The sequence below is a fragment of the Microtus ochrogaster genome, chromosome X, assembly GCF_000317375.1.
Source record: "Microtus ochrogaster isolate Prairie Vole_2 chromosome X, MicOch1.0, whole genome shotgun sequence".
Classification (NCBI taxonomy): Eukaryota; Metazoa; Chordata; class Mammalia; order Rodentia; family Cricetidae; genus Microtus; species Microtus ochrogaster.
This window is the reverse complement of record NC_022026.1, coordinates 14,423,577-14,434,714: the sequence shown is the minus strand read 5'-3', so window position 1 is coordinate 14,434,714 and position 11,138 is coordinate 14,423,577.

Here is an 11,138-nt window from a genome sequence, read left to right as displayed (position 1 = left end):
AATACAGTTTCCGTGTAATTATTTCAGGTAGAGCTAGCCATGTGGGCGGCCGGGTGCCGGGGACGCAGCCCCGCCGCTCCTATTTCAACACCTGTGCCTGGGTTCTTTGTAGAAATCGTCATGATAACAAAGATAGGGAACCAGACTACGTGCACAACAACATGTAAAGAATAAAAATGTGGTTTGTATATAAAATGGTGTTTTATCAATCATAAAAAAATAAATTTGTCATCTGAAGAGAAACAGAGTGAAATAATACAGACATACAGCAAACGATGCACCACATTCTCTCCTATACACACGAACTAAAAATGTCAACCTGAAAGTAGAATGGTAATGACTTGTGATTAGGAAGAGCATAGGAAGGGAGGAAATGGGGTGGTTGTAAGTGAAAAACGTGTAAAGCATGTATTCACAGAAAGAGCACACAAATCTCATGAATGTGTACAGCAAACATGTTTCAACAAAAAATAGTAAATAAGGCTATTAGGACATATTTAATTGTGTCCCACATACTCAAACATTTAAGTATAAACATGAAACAACTTTAAAAAAGACTAACATAATTTATGGTGACAAAAATGACAATATTTCAGACAAAAATAGACTGGGTGGGATTAACAACAGGAAAAATAGCAAATTCAAACACATGGCAATACAACTAGGCAAAATGAAACATACAGGATTTCAAAATGAAAATATGTATCAGTGAGTGTGTGTATCTCAGAAGCCTGATATATAGACTCCCAGAAGATGAGGAAAAGAAAATAAAGATAACTAATGAAAAGTATGTAAAAGAATGAGATTGAGTCTTATCTTATAACAAATACAAAAATTAATTCCTAATGAATTAACGAATGAAATAGTTAACTTGAATACATAAAACTTCTAGAAAATCTAGAGGGAAAAGTGTTGGTATTGGTTTTCACAAACAAAAAAAAAGCACAAACTATGAAAACAAAAGAAAAATGAGCAAGTAGGATTGAGTAAAGTTGCAAATCTTCTTCACTAAAGAGAACATAATCAACAAAATTAGAAAACAAGCTACTGAATAGAAGAAACAAATCAAAACAATATATCTAGTGATGGGTTAATGCACAAAATTTATTTAAAAACTGAATTCCAAAAAGTAGCCAAATAATCTTATGAAATAATGAGTCAATTACCTAAACAGATATTTCTCTAAAGAAGACATTCAAGCAGCCAGCAGGTATATAGAAATGGGAGGTGGTGGCGGGGAGGAGGCAGAAATCTTTAATAAATAAATAAATTAAATAATAAAAAGAATAAAAACGTTGTATGTCATTAATGCGCTGGCTTGTTTTTATGTCAACTTGACAGAAGCTCTTGTCAACTGGGAAGAAAGAACCTTAGTTGAGAAAATGCCCCCCCCCCCAGGACTGGCCTGTAGGCAGGTCTGTGGAGCATTGTCATGAGTGCTGATTGATGTAAGAAGACCCAGTCCATTGCAGGTGGAGCCACCCGGGCTTGTGGTCTTGGGCACTATAAGGAAGCCGCCTGAGCAAGCCATGTCTAATTTTTATAGTGCTGGAAACTGCTACGTGTGCCACCAGCAGAGGAAAGGGATCATCAGGTTCATCCATGTGTAAACCATGTGAACTACAATAATGACAAGCCTGGCAGGATGTGCTCCCTGGGGCAACTGTGGCACCAATATGGCAATAACAGACTACTCTGTGATTGAATATAGGGCCTGGTCCATGGGATGGAATCCATGCATGGCACTGTTAAAGAAGTCAAGGACCTGAGGACAGATGGGCCATAGGCCCAGAGGGAGTGCCTACTACTAGTATTCCGCTAAATAGACATAGTATTAAAATGCCTCCTGATGCCTTGTTGCTATGTACATATATCGGTTCTCATCCACTCTCATCAGAGAAGCTTCTTCCTGTAGCAAATGGCAGTTATCTGTAGACCCTCAACTTGCCAATGTGCAGAGAATAAGAGACTGTGGACTTCTCAATTTTAAACAGGGTGCAGATATCACACACCTCCCCTCAAGTCTCAGGGAGAAGAGGGGACAGAAATATTGGAAGTGGACTAGGTGGTGTATAACTTGAAGGAAGCACATTTATTTTCCTGGATATAATGGGGAAGTTCCATATCAGAACAGCAATTGTATACCCAAGGCCGCTGCGAGCTCAATCCATAAACAATGCCAGCATGAAGGGAGAGAGATGGATGTGAAATCCCACAACTAGCTAACTTGCTGAAGAGCTATTAACATTTTTTTTTTAGTTTCTAAAAAAGGGAGAGTGAGTTATTTTTAATGTTGTGATACCTGCTAGGTGGGACACACTCCAGGGCAGGCCCCACTCTTCAGCGTAGTTGGAAATACAAACTTGACTCAGTGAGTTTGAGAAAAAAGAAAATTCAAGGTTTGGTGGGTAGAAAGTGAGAGTAAATACAGGAAGAGTTGGGGGATAACTATGATCTAAGGAAGCAGTACGAAATTCTCAAATACTTAGCAAAATGTTGTTTAAAAATAACAGATAATAATTGAACAGGATGCAGAGAACGGGGAGCTCGGCTACAATGGTGTGTATGGAAATTGGTACAGCCACTGTAGAGAGCCGTTTGGAGGACACGGAAAATCTTAAAAGGCAGCTGACATTAATCCAGCATTCTTGCTTCTAGATGTTGTCCCCCAACAACGGAATTCAGAGTCTCACAAAAATACTGTTGTCTCTACTCATTGCAGCCTTGTTCACAGCAAACAAGCAATGAAAACAACCAAAGGAAAACACCCAAATGCCCATCAATGAACAGGAAGAAACCGCAAATGATAATGATTTGAATGAGTGTTTCTCTATGGCTTTGATGATAACATTTTTCATGAGGTTCTAAATATTGCCAAATTCATCAAATTGTACAAATGATTCTTATGGGAAGTCTATATGGAGAAGCTAAAACTTGTGCGTGATAAAAAGTGGAGCAACCAGAGTAATAAGAAACGGTCTCATCCATACCCAGTTTTTAAGTCTGTAAAAAAAAGTTTGTTCAAGCCGGGCGGTGGTGGCGCACGCCTTTAATCCCAGCACTCGGGAGGCAGAGGCAGGCGGATCTCTGTGAGTTAGAGGACAGTCTGGTCTACAAGAGCTAGTTCCAGGACAGGCTCCAAAACCACAGAGAAACCCTGTCTCGAAAAAAAAAAAAAAAACAAAAAGTTTGTTCATATTTATTGGAAGACAATGTACAAAATGACGATAGGTCTATGAAAAGGGAAGGATAAATAACATTTCCCCTTGCTCAAGACATTTAGTGTTGGCACTATTACTTTATAAGGAAGATCAATGTTTCTTAAAACAGATTAAATAGCAAAAGCATTTTAAAAGGTCTGGTGGCCCTCATACTTCAACACCTATTTCAACACATGGCTTGTACGGGCCCCTGTGGCAACGGACATCAACATAGAACCCAGATGCAGCAGTGCCATGAGCCCAGACAGGGCAAACAGCAGCAGCTTGGGCCCGGATGTCACCATGATCCTGGGTGGCAAGCACAGGCCTCCCGAATGGACCTAGCAACAGCATGGTCCCTGAACTCCAACAGAGCTCCAGGTGGTGGCCCAGACTCCAGGGAGTCACATGGCCTTTGATGGTTAATAAAAGCCATGGACAACAATAGACCCTGGCTGTGGTAGGGTCACAGACACAGACACAGCCCTTGGCTACAGCTCTGGCTGGATGCACTATGGATCTTGGTGGCAAGTGCAGGCCACCCCGATCTGTTTGGCCCTGGTGGCAGCATGACCCTTGGGCACCAACACAGCCTCAGGTGTCAGCCCAGGCACCAGGCATCTGCACAGCCTTCAGTGGTAACAGGAGCCATGAACATCTATACAGACACTGGTTGCCGTAGGATCATAGACACAGACATAGCCCTCGGCAGCAGCCCAGGCATGGACATGGCCCCAAGTGGCAGCAGTATGAGGGCCATTTTAAATTGACCCTGCCCTTCTCTGGCTCAGAGAGCAACCTTGCTCACCAAAGAGCAAACCCTACCCTTCATAGGAGAGCTGGCCCCAGCAAGTTGGAAAGCCAACCCACCCCTGACCAAGGGTATGGGAGAACTGGTTCCACCCCTCCTCACCTGAGGCTGGTGGTCCCCACAGCCTAGACTGACTGAGCTATCAGCTACCACCCAGGCACACATCCAGGGATTTGAGTTGGTACTTCTCAACATCTACCCCATCTATGACCTTCTGGAATGTGTGAAGGGATGCAGGATCTCCATGACTCAGGGCAACAGGAGGATATCCAAGAGGAGTTTTGGCGAGGGTCCAAGATTGTTGGTGCTCCAGAAACCAGAGGTTTCGTTCCTGACCAACAACACATTATACAATGAACATTTGCAAGTACAGCTGTTTGGACAATAGAGACTACTGCACAATACACAGCAGCTCCCAATGCCACCAAGATGAAAGAAGGGATGATGGAAAGGTGGGAACGATGGAGCAAAGTGGGGCTTTTGTTTGCTGTTTATTTTTGCTTTTTTTCTTTCTTTTTTGTTTTTAATTAATATCATTATTCCTAGTTTTATTTTTTAATTCTTATTTTTATTTTATTTTTATATTTTCCTTTAAGTTTTCCTTGGTGGGAGGATGCGACAAGGGTGAAGGATGGATATGGGGGACTAGGAAATGGGTGAGACTGAGGTGCATGATGTGAAATTCTGGAAGAATTAAAGGGCTGTTTTTAAAAAAGGATTGGTGGCTTGAGAGAATTGTACTGAAACCTTTCTGCTTAAGCTATTTTAATGAGCAATAATCTGTTTCTAAAGCATTCAGATCTGTTAGATAGCCACAGAAATAGAAAAGAACCATGTCTGTGCCTCTGTGTGCCTATGCATGTGCACATGTGCTATGTGTGTTTGCATATATGTATAGATATGTTTGTGCATGCGCATGTGCACACACATGTGTGAACAGGCACATGCCTGCACGTTGAGGCTTAAGGTGGACATCTGGTATTGTCATTGGTCACTTCTCTTCCTTACTTTTGGGGACAAGGTCTCTCATTGAATACAGAACTCAGCAATTCAACTAGACTGTCTGGGCAGGGAGTGCCAAGAATCCTGTTGATGTGGGATTTCCCTCTGTATGCTGTGAATACCATTGGTTAATAAAGAACTGTCTTGGGCCTGTGCAGGGCATAATAGAGGTAACTAAACTAAATGCTGAGAGAAAGGAAGCAGAGTCAGGAGACGCCTCTGGGAACAGACATGCCAAAACTGTGGAACCGTGCCGGTAAGCCACAGCCCCCTACATTCATTTTATTCAGGGATGACCTCTGGGTTAGTGTCTTACTTCCCTTGCTCATCTGTAATTGAGCTTCTTAACTTGTCTGGGTAGGATTCAGGGATTAGACATCCAAATGATTTTAGGGAATCACACATCCTAGTTAAAAAGCTTGCCTGAGAGTGAAGGATGTATCATTGTTAGGCTGCTACTTTGATGAAAACGTCTACTTGGATCGTGTCTGGCACATAGTGAATGTTAAGTAAACATCAGTGCCCTTTCTTTCTCCTCTTCCTTTGGCAAATGATCAATAGGAAGCCATTTTCCCAGGTGTCGCCATAAGAAAAGCAATAGCAAAGCAATCAGATGCTAATTGTGTAGATGAACACCTTCACTGAGTCCCTCAAAGACCCAGAAGGACTGGAACACTCTGCTAAAAGAAATACAAGCAAAGAGTCTCGCATTACTTCTCTCTCCATCTGCCATCTAAGCTGCTTCTCTTGCTGCAATCATTCCATCTGCCAGGAGGACTTCAGCTCTCAAAGTGAAAGAAACAGAGAATTACTCTTTCCTAAGGGCATCACCATGCTAAAGAAATTAATCAATTAATCAATGACAGTCTTAGAGCAGCAGGGAAGCTTACGAAGCGGTTGCTGGAGAGGGAGAGAGAAAAGCAATCAAGAACAAAATAAAGCGAGAGAGGTTTTTTTGAGGCTGGGAGGAGGCAGATACTTTTTTTTTCCTTTTCTCAATAAAAAAAAAAAAACACCCAGCAATTGTCAACAGGGTCTTGAAATGAAAGGAGTACTATTTGAAATCTAATGGAGAAAAAGATTTCAGAGCCAGCTTTAGTTTCTCTAAATCTAACAAATAGAAAGGGTCCTCATCATTAAATCATATCACTAATGTCTATAATGAGATTTGCTGCCCTCTTCTGGTGTGACAGATATTCAGGCCGAGCACTGTATACATAATAAATAAATAAATCTTATTTTTTTTAAAAAAGAAAGGAAATCAGAGTACAAGGTCCAAGGTTTGGTTCTGACATTTGTATCTTTTCCACTGGGTTTCTTTCCTTTCCTAGGCCTCAGTTTCCCCATCTAAGAAATACAAGGAGAAGTTTTGACTTTGTTTCTTTAATTATTTGAAACTTTCAGAGAGTATATTTTTATCGTATTACTTCCCAGTCCCACCTCCCATATCCTAAGCAACTACCTAGTCAACTTTATGGCTTTTCCTCTCTCTGAAAAAGAAAACAATCACTTAAAACTCTGGATTCAGATTTGTGTTGGCCAGCTGTTCCTCAACATGAGTCCAGCCCTGGAGTGCAGTTGAGACAACCAGTATTAAGCCACTGAAGGAAAATGATTTTCCTTCTCTGAGCAGATAGCATTTGCAAATAGCTTTTGGACTAGAGGTGGGGCTCTGAACCCACTTCCTCTTCTCTGTCCTGGGATTTTCTACAACTTGAGCTTACACGGGTTTTATGTATGTTGATGTATGCTGTCACAGTCTCTGTGAGGTCATATGTGCATATGCTCTGTTATGTCTGGAAGATGCTGTTTCCTTGAAGCAACCTACTTCCTCTGGTCCCTACACTCTTTCTGCCCCTTCCTCTGCATGCTCTAGATCCCTGAGTCTTAAACAGAGCAGTGTGATAAAGCCCAGTCAAGGCTAAGCACTCTAAAGCCTCTCTCTCACTCTCTGAACCAATATTGTCCAGTTCTGGACATCTGTGATAATTATCATCTACTGCAAGAAGCTTCTCTACTGAAGGTTGAACAATGCACTAATCTATGGATATTGTAATAAGTCACGAGGAGTCATTTCATGTCACTGTTATTTTCCTATAGCAGACTAATAGTAGCACTTTTCCTCTGGGCCCATGACCTATCTAGTTCAGGTTCTTGGCCTCATAAACAATATCTGGTATGTGCTCCATTTCATTGAATGGGCCTTAAATTCAACTAAATGTGGCTGGTTCCTCCCCTAGTATCCGTATCACTATTGCCCTTCTGGAAATAACTTGCAGAGTTGTTGTTATTATAGCTTTAAGGATTTGCAGCCTAGTGGCATTGATTATTGTTTTCATTCTATATTGTTTTTTATATGTTTTCATTGTTTTTATTAAATTATATTTTTTCTCCACTCCCTTCCCTTCCTCTCCCCTCCACTTCAACCCTCTCCCATGGTGCCCATGCTCCCAATTTACTCAGGAGAGCTTGTCTTTTTCTACTTCCCGTGTAGATTAGATCCATGTATGTCACTTTTAGGGTCCTCTTTGTTGTCTAGGTTTTCTGGGATTGCAATTGCAAATTGTAGGCTGGTTTTTCATTGCTTTATGTCTAAAAGCCACGTATCCATAAGGACATATTTATTTGTCTTTCTGGGTCTGGGTTACCTCACTCAGAATGATGTTTTCTACATCTATCTATTTGCTCACAAATTTCAAGATGTCATTTTTTTCTGCAGTGTAGTACTCCATTGTGTAAATATACCACATTTTCTTTATTCATTCTTCAGTCAAGGGGCATTTAGGTTGTTTCCAGGTACTGGCTACGACAAACAATGCTGCTATGAACATAGTTGAGCACATGTCCTTGTGGTACAATTGAGCATCCTTTGGGTATATACCCAAAAGTGGCATTCCTGGGTCTTGAAAGAGGTTGTTTCCTAATTTTCTGAGAAATCATCATACTAAAATCCAAAGAAGCTGTACCAGTTTGCATTTCCACCAGAAATGGAGGAGTGTTCCCTTTCACCCACATCTTCTCCAGTATAAGCTATCATAAGTATTTTTTATCTTAGCCATTCTTTCAGGTGTAAAATGGAATCTCAGAGTTGTTTTGTTTTGCATTTCTCTGATGGCTAAGGATGTTGAACATTTCCTTAAGTGTCTTTCAGCCATGTTATATTCCTCTGTGTAATATTTTATTATATTTCTCTGCTTAGGTCTGCACCCCCATTTTTATTGGATTATTTGTTCTTTTGATGACAATTTTCTTGAGTTCTTTGTATATTTTGGAGATCAGCCTTCTGACTGATGTGGAGTCAGTGAAGATCTTTTCCCATTCTATAGGCTGTCATTTTGTCTTGTTGACCATGTCCTTTGCTTTAAAGAAGCTTTACAGTTTCAGGAGGTCCTGTTTATTATATTTCTCAGTCTGTGCTGGCGGGGTTATATTTAAGAAGTGGTCTCTCATTCCATATTGTGTATAACACTTTCTAGCACAATGACTGCTTGCCAGTAGGGGTGAGGTTTCAGTGAGTACCAGCTTGATTTTTCCATGTTCTATGCCATAACTATGCAGTGAGAGTTGACATTCTTAGATAGCTCCTTTTGGTTGTAATATTTCCAAATCCTGGGGGCTCTTCAGAGAAGTATTAATATACAATTTACTTTCGGTGCATCATGTGTACTCTTGGCAAGATGGATCACTTGAGCTCTCAGCACTATGCTCAATTTTTTGATGGTGTTATGGAATATTCATCCATCTGACATCAAAATGCCTCGTGCAGCAAATGGGTTAATGGCTATCTAAATGGGTTTGTTTGGAGCCTTACTCTCATCTTGTTTTTCATCCTCAGACCTCAGCCACTATCTCGAGGGAAAGTGCATCCACCATTTTCCAATTCCACAGCTAATAGACCTCACTGCCAGGAAGCTTTGTGTGGTGCTTATCGTAAATTTTCTCTCCTGCAATTTCAGCCATTTTCCCCTTCCCACAGCATCAACCCTTCCCCTCTTAACATCAGCAGAAGAATGGATTGTTTTTCTTTTTTGAAAACTGCCATTTAGTAGACCAGGAAAGTATAGGAGGAAATGTAGGCATTGCATGAAATGTGAGGTTTTGTGAGATTAGACAGGAGGCAAGAGTCAAGGCAAGTTATAAAGCATTCTCTGAGTTCCCATTACACTGAAAATGCACTGTTTGGGTCATAGCCACCATGTATGTGAATAAAGGAGCATGCTTCCAAGAGCAAGACAGACGATAACTGCTTGTGGATTATTTTATATGTGTGGGGGCATGTTTAAGTAAATGTCTTTTCCATATAGGAAAGGTGTCCCTCAAAACTTTTCTTTCCCATGGTATATACACAGAATATTCAGTTTGAAGAAAAATGAGGAAACAAAGTCGGAAACAAGATTTCATCTGGAGAAACTCAAAATTGGACACTTCCTTGTGTGCTTGCCAGAAATGGGAGAAATAAAATAGTGTATACAGAATGAAAGATTTCTGTAGTAGTAGGGGGAGCGGGCCTTGTCCTGCCACCCAGCTAGCTTATCCCACTGAAATAACCATACAAAAATTGTATTAATTAAATTACTGCCTGGCCCATTATTTCTAGTCTATTATTGGCTAACTATCACATCTTAATTAACCCATTTCTATTAAATCTGTGTATCACCACGTGACTGTGGCTTACAGGGAAAGATCCTAATTTACATCCATCTTGGACATTTGCCATGACATCTGTCATGACATCTGCCACACTTCCCTTCTTCCCAGCATTCCGTTCTGTCTACTCTGCACACCTAAGGGCTGCCCTATCAAAAGGCCAAGGCAGTTTTCTTTATTCAACACATAGAAAGAAGACTCTCCTACACCAGATTTCCTGAGCTTCTTTGGAAGGGAGCTTATAAGAGAGAAATATTCTCACCACTCAAATCAGGCCAAAATGAGATTGGAGGAAGTACATATAGTATATTAAGAATGACTATTTCACCAGTCACTCCTTTCATCTGTATATTCATTTATTCACCCATTCATTCAATAGCTATATCATACATTCACTTATAATACAACAAGAACTTGGTGGAATATGGACTCTGCCCTGATCATGAATCTATGAAATAGGCAACATAAGAATATTCATGAAAGGTATATCCTAATAAAGCAAATCTATTTAAATTTGAATGTCAAATCAGTAATTATTAAATTATAATTGTAATGCACACTGTATGTCCAGGATGATACTGATACTACAATAGGAGTATTTGGCACAGGCCAGCCAAAGAAGGGAAATTTTCCCTTAAGGAGTGACATTTGGAGTTGGACGTGAAAGGCAAATAGAATTTAGGCTACTTAAGAGAAATAAACTCTCATGAGAGTTTTATTACTCAAAAGTGTTTGTTTGTAGACATATCACCCCTCTGTGTATTAGAGGGGTGAGGGGTGATCATGAGAAACCTTCCATGGAAAAAACACATAATGGATTGTTGCTGATGTGTTTTTCATCATATATATATTTCAACAGATCATAAGGAAAAATTTTTCTTTCATTCTTGCAAGAGAGACGAAATGAACAAGGGTTTCTAAACAAGAGTTTGGACATCATATCAATTACTCAACTGGAAAGACTGTTGTGCTGAACTCCCATCAGGGAGGAGTTTATGTTCAGTGGCCAAAAAAGAAGAACTAAAACAACGTCGTTATTGATTTAACTGATGGGTGGGTGGAGCCTCGGGGAGGTGTGCAGGCAGTCATTTCTGCAGTGTGTATCTGTGTGACTTGAGCCCTGGAATGGGTTGGTTCTTCTTAGACCTGTTCCCTTCTGACTCCTGAAGCCCTACTCTGCAATCACCACCAAAAGAACTTCAACCCTAGGAAGTTGGCTACATCCACAAAAACAGAGACAGTAGGTGATCTCAAAGAAGGGGAAAATGCACACAATAACATCACCAACAACGAAAGCTAAAATAACAGAAACTAGCGATCACTGTTCATTAATATCCCTTAATATGAATGGACTCAATTCACTTATAAAAACTAACAGATTGGATATGAAAACAGAGTCCATCCTTCTGCTGCATTCAAGAAACAAACCTCCCATCTGTTGTAGGGTACCTCCCAATTTCTCTTCTATCAAGTTCAGG